Consider the following 14,914-nt stretch of genomic DNA (forward strand, 5'->3'; position numbering starts at 1 on the left):
AAGTTTGAAAATAATGTTTGCTCAAATATTCCAAAGGTCTTTTGGAACAGAAAACAACATATTGTCAAATTACCTTATATTAAAACTTTCAATGAAAAAGATATTCCTTCAAAATCAAGAGCTATTCATATGAATAATGAATTAGAAGCTCATTGTAAAAATGAAATTCAAGATTTATTGGACAAAAAATTAATTAGACCTTCTAAATCTCCTTGGTCTTGTTCAGCTTTCTATGTTATGAATGCTGCTGAATTAGAAAGAGGATCACCAAGATTAGTTATCAATTATAAACCTTTAAATAAAGTTTTAGATTGGATTAGATATCCTATTCCTAATAAAAGAGATTTATTGAAAAAACTTTATGATTCAAAAATATTTTCAAAATTCGATATGAAATCTGGTTTTTGGCAAATTCAAATTCATGAAGAAGATAAATACAAAACAGGTTTTAATGTTCCTTTTGGACATTATGAGTGGAACGTTATGCCCTTTGGTTTAAAAAATGCTCATTCTGAATTTCAAAACGTTATGAATGATATTATCATTCCTATAAACAGTTTTTCAATTGTTTATATTGATGATGTTCTTATTTTTTCAAAATCTATTGATCAACATTTCAAACATTTAAATCAGTTTTATGATTTAATTTATAAAAATGGCTTAGCTGTTTCAGCTAAGAAAATGCATTTATTTCAAAATGAAATTAGATTTTTAGGACATAACATTGTTAATAATACTATTAAACCTATTATAAGAAGTTTAGAATTTTCTAATAAATTTCCTGACGAAATTATAGATAAAAAACAACTTCAACGATTTCTAGGATGTCTAAATTATATTCATGATTTTTTCAAAGATTTAGGAACTCTTTGCAAACCTCTTTATAATAGATTAAAAAACAATCCAGAACCTTGGGCTCAAGAACATACTAATATTGTTAAACTTATAAAACAAAAAATTCATTCTTTACCTTGTTTAAATTTACCACATCCTTATGCTAATATCATAGTCGAAACTGATGCTAGTGATATTGGATTTGGAGGTATTTTAAAACAAAAATTATTAAATTCTTCTGAAGAACAATTGGTTCGTTTTTATTCAGGTGCTTGGAATAATACTCAAAAGAATTATTCAACTGTTAAAAAGGAGATTTTAAGTATTGTTTTATGTATTACTAAATTTGAAGATGATTTATTTATGAAATTTTTTTTTATTAAGAATTGATTGTCAATCTGCAAAATCAATTTTAGAAAAAGATGTTAAAAATATTATTTCTAAACAAATCTTTGCTAGATGGCAAGCATTGTTGGGCAATTTTGATTTCGATATTGAATTTATAAAAGGAGAAAGCAATTCATTACCAGATTTTCTTTCTCGTGAATTTTTGCAGGGAAAATGAGTTCATCGTCTTCCTCTAAGATTGAAGACAAGAATCCAATTAATCAAAAGTTTGTTCCTTTCCCAAGTCAGAATCGTTTTTCTCCATTAACTCCAATTGCAAAAAATTCTCAACTTTATTCAAATATGCTACAATCAAAACTAGTCACTCCAAACATTTCTCCAGTTCAATCAATTAGCCCTTTTTCAAAACCTATTCCTTCTGAAACACAACTTTCAACAACTCCTAAACCTACAAATAAAGCCCCTTATGTTCTCAATCCAAATCTCTTGAAAATCCAAATACTTGAAGATTCTCAAATTCTTAAGCTTAATCAAGGTTTTCATGTTCTTACTGAACACCTCTTTGGTCGAGGAAAAACCTTTCATGAAAACTCTTACAAATCTCGAGAATATTATCAAACCATTCTACAGGAATCTGGATCTGTTCAGATTGATCACCATTCTAATAATAAGGAAGGATCTATTGATTTTAGCAAAGCCCGAATTCTTAAAATCATTTCTCCAGAAAATTGGTCATCCAATCTTTCCTTCGAAAAACCCCTTTATCAATTCCCTGCTTATCCAAGATATTCATATTATGATTACCAAGAAGCTTGGACTAAAGCATTTTTTCTTCGAAACTATTCTCATTCATGGTTCATTTTCTTTGATAAAAATTTCACATGTGAATACCCCAGATGGTTTGTCAATTGGTATCGTTATATGGGACTTGTTCCTATTTGTTTACCCACTGAAATTCTCAAAGGCTTTTCTAAATTCAAAGAACTATTTATTCAACAAATCCCAGAATTTGAATATTTGTTACAATTCACCATGTTATTCAAAGTTCCATGGATCATGTCCTGGACATTCTCTTATCAAGAAGCAACAGACTTCAATCCCCCTTGGCTCAATAGACAATTTCGTCTAAAATGGTGGGATAAAGTCACAATTTCTCAGGCAAACGAGCAGGCTGTTTTCAATCATTATCAATCAATGTATAATCAAAAGCCAGAAATTGAAGCAAATCTTATCAAGAGTCTATCTTCTCCAGATGCTAATCTTATTAGCAAAATTCGTGCCGCTGCAAATTCTTCCCCTGAAGATCTACAACAATTACTTCAAGAAATTCGCAATTCTCCAACTAATTCAGAACATTCTCCCACATCTGTCAAAAATAATTTTCAAGATGCTCAAGATCCTTTTGATGATCCATTTGCAGATTAATTAAATTTTTAATTTTGGTGTTATACCTTCAATGTAAGGTATTCTTTCATTTAGTATTTCTCCCTCTACCATGTGTTTGTTATTCAAATGGGGGTAGTACGTGTTATCAAATTGTTCAACTATTATCAACTATTATCAATTATACACTGTGTGAGTACATCAATTATCAATTATACACTGTGTGAGTACATCAATTATCAATTATACACTGTGTGAGTACATCAATTATCAAAAATATTATCAAGTCTTCTGCAGAGATAAGATGCTAAATTATTGCACGAAAACAAACAACTTTTACAAAGATGAAAGAAGATGCTCCATTATCGCCAAAGAAGATTTTCCATTATCAAAAAATGACAAAATATGATGCCAATTTGTCAAAAGCTTTAGAGTTTTGTCAAAGTTGTAGATGTGGCAGACAAAACTCTAAAGCTTTTCCATAAGTGTTACTCCAAAAGTTACTTCAACAACATAAGTGTTACTCCAAAAGTTACTTCAACAAACACAATAAGCCCTTTTGTAAGACCTTTTACTCCTCAAACTCAAAATTCTGTGACTCCTACCCCTCCTACAAAAACTCCTTATGTTCTTAATCCAAATTTCTTAAGAGTTCAAATTCTTGAAGATTTTCAAATCCATAAGTTACATCAAGGTTTTCATATTCTCACAAATCATCTTTTTGGTCAAGGGAAAACCTTTTATGTTGATTCATATAAAACTCGAGAATATTATCAAGCTATTTTGCAAGAATCTGGTTCGGTCAATTTTGTTCATCGTTCTAATTCGAAAGAAGGAAACATTGATTGTAGCAAAGCTCACATCATCAAAATCATTTCTACAGAAAGTTGGGTTCCAAACCTTCATTCTGAAAAACCTCTTATAAGTTATCCTGCTTATCCCAGATTTTCTTACTATGATTATCAAGATGTCTGGACTAAGGCGTTCTTTATTCGAAATTATTCACACTCATGGTTTATCTTTTTTGATTTAAACTTCAATTGTGAATACCCAAGATGGTTTATCAATTGGTATAAATATATGGGAATTCTTCCAAATTGTTTACCAAAAGAAATTTACGATGGATATCTCAAATTTAAGGAATCGTTTATTCAACAAATTCCAGAATTTGAATATATGCTACAATTCGTTATGATATTCAGAGTTCCATGGATAATGTCTTGGACTTTTCATTATCAAGAAGCAAAGGATACCTCTCCTCCCTGGCTTAATCGACAATTTCGCTCAAAATGGTGGGATAAAATGAAGATTTCTCAAGCCAGTGAACAAGCAGTAATTAAATATTATCAAGAAATATATATTCAAAAACCGAAGGTTGAAGCCACTTTTATCAAAAGTCTTCCTCAAAGTGATGTGGATTTAATTTCAAGAATTAAAGATGCTGCTACCTCTTCTCCTGAAGAACTTCAAAACTTACTTCAAGAAATTCGCCAAACTCCCTCAGTTTCTGACGATTCTCCAAAATCTATAAAGAATGGTTTATTTCAAGACGCTCAAGACCCTTTTGATGATCCTTATGAAGAATAAGAAATCCTTAAATTTGGTGTAATACCTTCAATGTAGGGTATTTCGTTTCTTCTATTTATCAAATCCATTATTTTCAAATACGAGTGTGTATATACTGTGTAATTATACACTATATGTATTTATAGTGTATAAAACAAATATTATCAAATTTATTATCAAAATTATTTAGTCTTATCAGCAATAATAATATGAAGACAAAAAACTTTACAAGATGCTCCATAATGGATAAATATGAAGACAAAAAACTTTAGAAGATGCTCTATGATGATATGCTTTATCAAAAAGTGATATTTATTGATTACAAAAGACAATTTCTTCAAAAGATGAAAGTGACAACCACTTACAAATAATTGATTGGCCATTGAATCATACGGAAAGATTTCACTACAAGATTTCATGGTTTTGAAGACTTCAAGAGAAATATAAATAGACATCATGTGTTAGTAGAAAAAGCAAGCAAAAATATTCATTCTCTAAAATATGTTCATCCTATGTCTAAAAAATCTTCAAGAGTCTCTCTTTTTACTAGCAGATGTTCAAAGTCTCTAGATTTTCAGATAATTCTTTCTCCAGAAGTATGTACTGATTGTAATTCAAGCTTAGTTCAAGAAGGTATTATCTAAAATATTTATTCAATTGTTGTATTGCTTTTATTGACGATGATAGTTTCATTTCGAGTTGTTCTAACTATTAATTCTACAAGATTTGAAATTTTTGTTAAAATAGTACTCGTTTTTAATAATCAAATTAATCAATTTCATGCTTGAATTATTTAATTATGTCTAACAAAATCTTGATGAATTATATTCCTAATAGAGATATTCTTTTAAAAATACAACAAATCCAAGAATCTATAAATAATTCTGAGCAAAATCTCAAAGATTCTTACAAACCTAATAATCTAGGTACGATTTTAAACAATAATCATATTCATGATGTTAGACAATTCATAAGAGTTAGTATTAAAATTCGTTACAAGCAAATACGTTATCTAAAGGCAAAACTATTTGTATTTTAAATTATCATTTATGTCTTTTAAATATTAATCATAATCATCATAATCATTAAACATTATTTATAAACTTATAAAAAATTATGGTATCAGAGCCAAGAAAATTTTTGGGGTGGTTATGTATGATATATTTATTTCATATTTGAAATACTCAATATTTTTGAAATACTTGACTTTGATATTCTTTATTATTGTAATCTTTGAAATATCATTTATGTCTTTATTATTGTAATCTTTAAAATACTCAATATTTTTTAAGTAATCAAAGTCAACTTGATATTCTAAATTTGAGAAATTCATTTTAACAAGTTGTTTTTGTTAATATATATATATATATAGAAGTAGATAGGAGAACTCTTTTCTTAGACATGAAGTAAACATTTGAGAGAAGTTTTATAAGAGGGATTTTTAGATAACTTTGAGATGCTCTTCATTAAAACATATCTCTTCAATATATAGGAGTCTTGGAGTCTTGAAACATCTTGAAACGGGAAACCGAAGGATTACCGGATCATCTTGAGAATTATTGAATCAACTTGCATTTGTCGGAGTGTAGATGTGGCAGACAAAACTTTAAAGCTTTTGACAAATTGGCATCATATTTTGTCATTTTTTGATAATGGAAATCTTCTTTGGCGATAATGGAGCATCTTCTTTCATCTTTGTAAAAGTTGTTTGTTTTCATGCAATAATTTAGCATCTTATCTCTGCAGAAGACATGATAATATTTTTGATAATTGATGTACTCACACAGTGTATAATTGATAATAGTTGAACAATTTGATAACACACGTATTACCCCCCTTTGAATAACAAACACATATAAAAGAATACCTTACATTGAAGGTATAACACCAAAATTAAAAACTTAATTAATCTGCAAATGGATCATCAAAAGGATCTTGAGCATCTTGAAAATTATTTTTAACAGATGTGGGAGAATGTTCTGAATTAGTTGGAGAATTGCGAATTTCTTGAAGTAATTGTTGTAGATCTTCAGGGGAAGAATTTGCAGCGGCACGAATTTTGCTAATAAGATTAGCATCTGGAGAAGATAGACTCTTGATAAGATTTGCTTCAATTTCTGGCTTTTGATTATACATTGATTGATAATGATTGAAAACAGCCTGCTCGTTTGCTTGAGAAATTGTGACTTTATCCCACCATTTTAGACGAAATTGTCTATTGAGCCAAGGGGGATTGAAGTCTGTTGCTTCTTGATAAGAGAATGTCCAGGACATAATCCATGGAACTTTAAATAACATGGTGAATTGTAACAAATATTCAAATTCTGGGATTTGTTGAATAAATAGCTCTTTGAATTTAGAAAAGCCTTTGAGAATTTCAGTGGGTAAACAACTAGGAACAAGTCCCATATAACGATACCAATTGACAAACCATCTGGGATATTCACAGGTAAAATTTTTATCAAAGAAAATGAACCATGAATGAGAATAGTTGCGAAGAAAAAATGCTTTAGTCCAAGCTTCTTGGTAATCATAATATGAATATCTTGGATAAGCAGGGAATTGATAAAGGGGTTTTTCGAAGGAAAGATTGGATGACCAATTTTCTGGAGAAATGATTTTAAGAATTCGGGCTTTGCTAAAATCAATAGATCCTTCTTTATTATTAGAACGGTGATCAATCTGAACAGATCCAGATTCCTGTAGAATGGTTTGATAATATTCTCGAGATTTGTAAGAGTTTTCATGAAAGGTTTTTCCTCGGCCAAAGAGGTGTTCAGTAAGAACATGAAAACCTTGATTGAGCTTAAGAATTTGAGAATCTTCAAGTATTTGGATTTTCAAGAGATTTGAATTGAGAACATAAGGGGCTTTATTTGTAGGTTTAGAAGTTGTTGAAAGTTGTGTTTCAGAAGGAATAGGTTTTGAAAAAGGGCTAATTGATTGAACTGGAGAAATGTTTGGAGTGACTAGTTTTGATTGAAGCATATTTGAATAAAGTTGAGAATTTTTTGCAATTGGAGTTAATGGAGAAAAACGATTCTGACTTGAGAAAGGAACAAGCTTTTGATTAATTGGTTTCTTGTCTTCAATCTTAGAGGAAGACGATGAACTCATTTTCCCTGCAAAAATTCACGAGAAAGAAAATCCGGTAATGAATTGCTTTCTCCTTTTATAAATTCAATATCAAAATCAAAATTGCCCAACAATGCTTGCCATCTAGCAAAGATTTGTTTAGAAATAATATTTTTAACATCTTTTTCTAAAATTGATTTTGCAGATTGACAATCAATTCTTAATAAAAAAATTTTCATAAATAAATCATCTTCAAATTTAGTAATACATAAAACAATACTTAAAATCTCCTTTTTAACAGTTGAATAATTCTTTTGAGTATTATTCCAAGCACCTGAATAAAAACGAACCAATTGTTCTTCAGAAGAATTTGATAATTTTTGTTTTAAAATACCTCCAAATCCAATATCACTAGCATCAGTTTCGACTATGATATTAGCATAAGGATGTGGTAAATTTAAACAAGGTAAAGAAGGAATTTTTTGTTTTATAAGTTTAACAATATTAGTATGTTCTTGAGTCCAAGGTTGTGGATTATTTTTTAATCTATTATAAAGAGGTTTGCAAAGAGTTCCTAAATCTTTGAAAAAATCATGAATATAATTTAGACATCCTAAAAATCGTTGAAGTTGTTTTTTATCTATAATTTCGTCAGGAAATTTATTAGAAAATTCTAAACTTCTTATAATAGGTTTAATAGTATTATTAACAATGTTATGTCCTAAAAATCTAATTTCATTTTGAAATAAATGCATTTTCTTAGCTGAAACAGCTAAGCCATTTTTATAAATTAAATCATAAAACTGATTTAAATGTTTGAAATGTTGATCAATAGATTTTGAAAAAATAAGAACATCATCAATATAAACAATTGAAAACTATTTATAGGAATGATAATATCATTCATAATGTTTTGAAATTCAGAAGGAGCATTTTTTAAACCAAAGGGCATAACGTTCCACTCGTAATGACCAAAAGGAACATTAAAACCTGTTTTGTATTTATCTTCTTCATGAATTTGAATTTGCCAAAAACCAGATTTCATATCAAATTTTGAAAATATTTTTGAATCATACAGTTTTTTCAATAAATCTCTTTTATTAGGAATAGGATATCTAATCCAATCTAAAACTTTATTTAAAGGTTTATAATTGATAACTAATCTTGGTGATCCTCTTTCTAATTCAGCAGCATTCATAACATAGAAAGCTGAACAAGACCAAGGAGATTTAGAAGGTCTAATTAATTTTTTGTCCAATAAATCTTGAATTTCTTTTTTACAATGGGCTTCTAATTCATTATTCATATGAATAGCTCTTGATTTTGAAGGAATATCCTTTTCATTGAAAGTTTTAATATAAGGTAATTTGACAATATGTTGTTTTCTGTTCCAAAAGGCGTTTGGAATATTTGAGCAAACATTATTTTCAAACTTTTGTTTTAAAGCTATAATTTTGTCTTGAATATACTTATCTTGTAATTGATTATGTATACGAAAATCATTAATTTCATTGATAAGGTAATTTGCTTGTTTTGTTTTATAATTAAGAATATTAATAGTTGAATAAGACGGAGGTTCACAAAATTTAAACATAATTTCTTTTCCAAAAACTTTAGTAATAATTCCATCATCTTGAACCATAAAAGGATATAATTTAGTAATAAAAGGTGTTCCTAAAATTAAAGGAGAAGTAAGATTTTTTACTAAAATTAAATGAGTTTTATAACAATAATCTTGATTGTTGCAAATATGAACATCGGAAATTTTATAATTTATTTTTAAACTGGTTCCTTCAGCTCCAGTAAGCCTAGAAGAAGTTTTTTCATAAAATTGAGTGGGAAATAAACCTTCTTGTATACAGTTCATATCAGCACCACTATCAATTAGAGCAGTAATATCCATTTTAAAATTATTTTTTACTAGAGTTATTTGAGTATTCCATTTTTGAGAAATTTGATCATTTATAATTCTTTCGATAACCTTTTCATCTTTATTTTCATTATTTTGTGAATTAATAATATTTTTTCCCTTTTCTAGAGTTATAATTTTGCCTTTAATTTCTTTTATGTCTTGTTTAACTAATTTTAATTCTTCTTGAAGTTCTTGTATGGAAATGAGTTTTGTTTCAGAAAATCTTTCATATATGTCTTTTAAATTAAAAATTTTTGTATTATTTGAAACAGAATTTTCATTCTTATTAAGCATTTGTTTTATCAACAGTTCTTGGATATTTTTATCTTTAATTGAATCCAAATTTTTTAAAAGATCTTTGTCATTGTTTGTAAGGACATTAATTGAATAATTACAATTACATTTTCCAACACATTTGCATGTATCAGAATCTTCCGAACTTGAAGTATTTTGTTCTAAGATGTTTAAATCATTTTCTTGAAAATCGGTAAAACTAGAATCAGAATCGGAATCAGAATTTAACATAATTTTTCTAATTTGTTCTTTTAATTCTTCTGAAATATTTAATTCATTAATTTTTGTTTTTGCATAACAATTATTAGCATTATGACCATTACGACCACATTTATGGCAAATAATAATGTCTTTTGATTTTCTTTTAGAATTTTTATTAGATCGTTTATAAGGGTTTTTTGATGTTAAAAATTTATTTTTCTTATAATTCTTATATTTTTCTGATTTATTATATTTCTTTTTCTTGAAATATTTTGAAGATTTTTTATTATATTTTTTGGTTTTTGAAGTAGACGGACCTGTTAATGGTTGATAACCATATTGTTGACAAAAATTTCCTAATTCATTCTTACTATTAATTCTATCTTTTTTAAGTTTTTCTTTAAATCTAAGGTCAGCACAAATAGCTAATCCTTCTTTATTAATATAATTAATTAAGTCTCCATAAGTTAAGTTTTGATAAGGAATTGTATTATTAAAATTTTCTCTTAATTTTTGTCTAATTCTTTCGGCAAAAAGTTTTGGAAGTCCAGCAATAAAACGTTCTTTCCAATAAGATTCTTTACAATCTGGTCTTGAAAAAACTTTAACGAGATAATTATCTTTGTACCATCTGAAATCAGTTAATTTTCTACAATGTAAGTTCATTAGAATTTCAGAAGTTCTTTCTTGAAAAGTAGTAGGATCTCCTACAAAGTTTTTGATTATAGCAAAAATTAAAGTATTAACCATATCATCCTCTTGAGTTTGAATTGGTAAATTATTTTCTTCTGGTGTAATATAGAAATCCCACCAACCTTTAAGAGTACCAGTAAACCCAGAAATAATAATATTAACAATTTGAAGTTGAGTATTATTATGAGACTTGTAAGCATTAGCTGCCATGGTCATTTCTTGAACAATATTAAGAATTTGATGTTCAGAGTTACCATCGATATTCCATTCGTAAACAGAAGTACCATCGTAAGCTGAACGATCATATTGAAAAGCTCTTTCTTCAATTTGAACATCAGGAAGAGAAGGTCTATTCCAATAATTTTTAATAGTTGGTTTTGGATTATTACCAAAATAATTAATCTTATTTAATCTTGAAAATTCATTTGTAAGCTGATTTATATCATCATTGTCATTTATGAATTGTTGAGTAAGATTGTCTAAATTTAATTCACTTTCATTATTACTTTCATCAGATTCGTCAAGAGAGTCATTATTTGTTCTTAACATATTTATAGATACATTTTTTGAAATACGGAAATTAGTAAGTCTTTTTTCTAATTCATCAATTAAATCTTTATTTCCAAGATTAAAATTTCCATTTATTTGATGAGGAATAAAGCTGACATTACTAGAACTTGCTATATTATTATAAAAAAATTTTGTTTTGATTTTATTTTCTTTTGATAATTGTAAATTTATAGTATTTTCTTCAATCCTATTTAGTTGATCTGAAATAGTTAAAAGAGTTTCATTTGAGTAATTATTTTGATAAATAATGTTTTGAAAACATTTTTCATTTGTTATCTGACTCGGAACTTTAACTAAAGGAGTTGCAATAAAATTATTATCAATAATGATTTCCTTTTTTGGAGGGTATTCAGAAATAATTTCTTGATTAGTAATAACATCCTTGTATGTTTTTGAAGAAACAGGAAAAATAGTTTGCATTTTAAAAGGATAATCTATATTATGTTTAGGAGCATAAATTAATTCGAACCATTGAAAAAACGGAGAGTGAATTTGATTTGATAAAACATAATCTTCCCAAAGTCCAAAATGTAAAAATCTTATATAATATGAAAAGTTTTCTTCATGCCAAATTCTTTTTGTATTATTATAATCTTTATAATATTCTTCTTCTTTTAAATAATCAAAATTAACATATGATGGTATTTTAGAAATATCTATATTAATATTCATTTTAACAAGTTGATTGATTTAATCTAAAAGATATATTTTTAATAATACTAAGTTGAGCACTAATAACAATATTTTTATTTTTAATCATTTTTGATAAACAATATATTATTTCCTTTTGAATATTATAATTATATGTGTCTTTTTCAGTATTAATTAATTTAATTTCTTCGTCTTCTTTGAGTTGTTTAATTCTATTTATTTCTTTAGAAATGCTTGCAATAATTTGCCATCTGGTCTTTAATAAATTATTCCAAAATTTATTATTATTACTACAACTAATCTGTCTTTTAGAACTCATTAACACGTATATTTAGATAAATTTGTTAAATAATTATCAAGATGTATATTAAAGGTTTTTAATACTGCTTTTATGTTATTAATTTCTTGTTCTAATTCTAATAGTTCTTTATCATTATTTATATTTTTTAATTCTAATATCTTTTCTTGTAAGAGTTTTTTAAATATTTTTATTGAATTTCTTAATCTCTTAATAGCAGTAACTCTATTTCTATTTAAAGAATTACAATTTATTTGAACTTTATTAGTCATAATTGTTGTCTATAATTTTGAAGTTCATTAATAAAATCAGATTTAGTAGGACTTGGTAAACTTGTATCACTAGTTTGGTCTTCTTGATAAAGAGGTTTAGGAATAGGACTAGAATAGTCAACAGTTTTTAAATTTAAAGACTTTGATTTTGAAAGCGAAAATTTAGAAGTACCAATTTCAGGAATAGAACTAGTAGAAAATCTAGATGAAGAAAAATTTGTAGAAGAAAAGTTTATATCAACTGAGCCATCATTATGCTCAATTATATTTGAAATTTGTTTTGAAGAATCTAAAGATTTTGGTTCAATAACATTTTGTAAATTCCAATTACATGATTGAGTAATTTCTGACCATTTAAGTCGTTTAGGCATATGAACTTTTGTATGATTAGTATTTGCTTCGTAAATAATTGTTTCATTTCTTGGATTTGACAAACGGGTTTTTGGTTCTAAGGTAGTTGTCATGGTTTTATAACAAACACGATAAATAATTGCTAAAGGTTTAGAGTTATTTTTAAATTCTAAATTCTTTGTTTCAACAGTTAAAACCAAAGTGTCTAAAATATTTTTGTCAAATAATCCTACGGAAAAATTTGGATAACAATTAAAATAAATTGGTCCATTTGCGATATTTGTTTCTGCCATAGCTAAAATAGAATTTTGAAAATCTGTATGTCTTTTATCTCTTAATATTAAGAGAACAGGAGCATCAACACCAATTCTAAAAAGAGGTTTGATAGCAATTTGAACAAGACCTAAATGAAGAAATTTATATTTTTGTCTATGTTCGAAAATAGATCTTGATGATAACAAATTTATATTTTGTTGGTTTTGACCAATGGATAGGGTTTGTTCAGTCATTTTAATTGAGTAACTTTGAAAATAATCAAAAGTCCCTATTCTATAAATTGTGTTTATATTGGTTTTAGGTATAGTCCAATCATTTAAATTTTGTTCTATATTATCAATAGTTTCTTCAATAGAGTTTATATGATTATCATCATAATCTTGTTCTTTTTTCATAATATTTTTACCAGTATCATATTTTTTAGATAATATGCGTGAAAATCTACTCATATTTGATTAATTTTAGTTTAAAGATTTTATAAGAAAACTTACTTGTTTTATAACTCAAAAATTAACCAAATAACAAACAGAGTTATCATACATACTAATCTCTGGTCTAAAACGTGGCTCTGATACCATTTTCTAACTAGTAGTTTCAGATATTTTTTGATGATAAAAATCATACATTATTTTATAAAACTGTTTTCTATCTTTGCTTATAAACTCATGATTATGGATTAGAACTTGTAAAGCTTTTAATTGATTACAATAATAATGACGATTAGCTTGTATCTTTGAATCAGACATAATAAAAGAACAAAAGTTATTTAAATATTTTAAGCATGAATTTGATTGATTTGATTATTATTAAATGCAAGTATTATTTTAACAAAAATTTCAAATTTCGTAGAATTAATAGTTAGAATAACTCGAAAAGAGATTGTCATAGCGATAACAGAGATAAGACAATAGTTGAATAAAATTCTTTATATATTACCTTCTTTTAAATTACAATCAGAGCATCCGTCTGGAGCAAGTATGATTTGAAAATCTAAAGATTTTGAACACCTAGAAGTAGATAGGAGAACTCTTTTCTTAGACATGAAGTAAACATTTGAGAGAAGTTTTATAAGAGGGATTTTTAGATAACTTTGAGATGCTCTTCATTAAAACATATCTCTTCAATATATAGGAGTCTTGGAGTCTTGAAACATCTTGAAACGGGAAACCGAAGGATTACCGGATCATCTTGAGAATTATTGAATCAACTTGCATTTGTCGGAGTGTAGATGTGGCAGACAAAACTTTAAAGCTTTTGACAAATTGGCATCATATTTTGTCATTTTTTGATAATGGAAATCTTCTTTGGCGATAATGGAGCATCTTCTTTCATCTTTGTAAAAGTTGTTTGTTTTCATGCAATAATTTAGCATCTTATCTCTGCAGAAGACATGATAATATTTTTGATAATTGATGTACTCACACAGTGTATAATTGATAATTGATGTACCCACACAGTGTATAATTGATAATAGTTGAACAATTTGATAACACACGTATTACCCCCCTTTGAATAACAAACACATATAAAAGAATACCTTACATTGAAGGTATAACACCAAAATTAAAAACTTAATTAATCTGCAAATGGATCGTCAAAAGGATCTTGAGCATCTTGAAAATTATTTTTAACAGATGTGGGAGAATGTTCTGAATTAGTTGGAGAATTGCGAATTTCTTGAAGTAATTGTTGTAGATCTTCAGGGGAAGAATTTGCAGCGGCACGAATTTTGCTAATAAGATTAGCATCTGGAGAAGATAGACTCTTGATAAGATTTGCTTCAATTTCTGGCTTTTGATTATACATTGATTGATAATGATTGAAAACAGCCTGCTCGTTTGCTTGAGAAATTGTGACTTTATCCCACCATTTTAGACGAAATTGTCTATTGAGCCAAGGGGGATTGAAGTCTGTTGCTTCTTGATAAGAGAATGTCCAGGACATAATCCATGGAACTTTAAATAACATGGTGAATTGTAACAAATATTCAAATTCTGGGATTTGTTGAATAAATAGCTCTTTGAATTTAGAAAAGCCTTTGAGAATTTCAGTGGGTAAACAACTAGGAACAAGTCCCATATAACGATACCAATTGACAAACCATCTGGGATATTCACAGGTAAAATTTTTATCAAAGAAAATGAACCATGAATGAGAATAGTTGCGAAGAAAAAATGCTTTAGTCCAAGC

General features: G+C 27.4%; 1 protein-coding gene across 1 annotated transcript in view; it reads left to right on the forward strand.

Moving 5' to 3' along the window:
• The window catches only part of LOC145127341 (uncharacterized), a 36,039-nt gene that overhangs the window by 12,890 nt on the left and 8,235 nt on the right, over nucleotides 1–14,914 (forward strand). The gene's annotated exons all lie outside the window — the stretch shown is intronic.

The sequence above is a fragment of the Lactuca virosa genome, chromosome 1 (assembly GCF_052849685.1).
Source record: "Lactuca virosa cultivar CGN04683 chromosome 1, Lactuca_virosa_CGN04683_v6, whole genome shotgun sequence".
Lineage (NCBI taxonomy): Eukaryota > Viridiplantae > Streptophyta > Magnoliopsida > Asterales > Asteraceae > Lactuca > Lactuca virosa.